This window comes from Antrostomus carolinensis, unplaced genomic scaffold (assembly GCF_000700745.2).
Source record: "Antrostomus carolinensis isolate BGI_N321 unplaced genomic scaffold, ASM70074v2 scaffold20261, whole genome shotgun sequence".
NCBI lineage: Eukaryota > Metazoa > Chordata > Aves > Caprimulgiformes > Caprimulgidae > Antrostomus > Antrostomus carolinensis.
Genome location: NW_010295102.1, coordinates 23465 through 23750, shown reverse-complemented (window position 1 = coordinate 23750; position 286 = coordinate 23465). Strand labels below are relative to the sequence as shown.

Genomic DNA, 286 nt, shown 5'->3' with positions numbered 1-286 from the left:
ACGCCATCCTGCGATGCTTCACAAAGGCGAAACGCCCTGAGTTTTCTTTCCTGAGCAAGGGATGAAGGGCAGCTGCCCGTGTCTGTCAGGTTTTTCCCTCCCCCCCTCTCTATTTCATTTTTATTTCTTCTTTTTTCTTTTTTTTTAAATTTATTTTACAAGTTTCCCCAGTCTCAGTTGGTAGCACTGATGCCCACGAGTTGCTTTTGGCTCCCCATCACCCCGCAGGGTCCAGCCATCCCCTGACCAAGAGTGTTGAGGGGTCAAGGCTGCCCCTGGGGCCCTG

At 51.0% G+C, this 286-nt stretch overlaps 1 protein-coding gene across 1 annotated transcript in view; it reads left to right on the top strand.

Annotated features, from left to right (window-relative positions):
• Window positions 1-286, top strand: part of TCF3 (transcription factor 3) — a 21760-nt gene that overhangs the window by 5818 nt on the left and 15656 nt on the right. The gene's annotated exons all lie outside the window — the stretch shown is intronic.